We start from the raw sequence: 468 nt of genomic DNA on the forward strand, positions 1-468 counted from the left end.
CAGTGGTCTATATTATTAACCCTTAGATGCACGAGTGACTGGACCCCACACTCTTCCAAAAGTGGGTCAAAAATGACCCAGACTAGAATCAATGCGTTTTTATGCCAATTTTGCCATTTTGGTTAGGAATAATCACTTGTATAATATTTAGTATTATATTTAGGACCACACAAGAATGATTTCATCCAGCATCTGTAAACAAAAGAGTAATGCCCAACAGCACATACAGTAATGTTAGCCAGCTAGTTATAAAGTAGGCTAATTTGTTGATAATACATCAAAAACAGTCATGAAAGACACATACACAATATTATATGAAGATAATATTTGTTGTATTAGCACTTTATGTGTAAAAAAATCTTCCTGAAGGGTGACATTTAATTTATTCCTGACAGCCAAAGTTGATAAGAATCAAAGGTTCCTATTTGGATTCCATAGAAAATGCATGTGGGTCATTTTTGACTGGAA

Source organism: Doryrhamphus excisus, linkage group LG3 (assembly GCF_037039965.1).
Source record: "Doryrhamphus excisus strain RoL-2023G ecotype Guam linkage group LG3, RoL_Dexc_Guam_v1.1, whole genome shotgun sequence".
NCBI lineage: Eukaryota > Metazoa > Chordata > Actinopteri > Syngnathiformes > Syngnathidae > Doryrhamphus > Doryrhamphus excisus.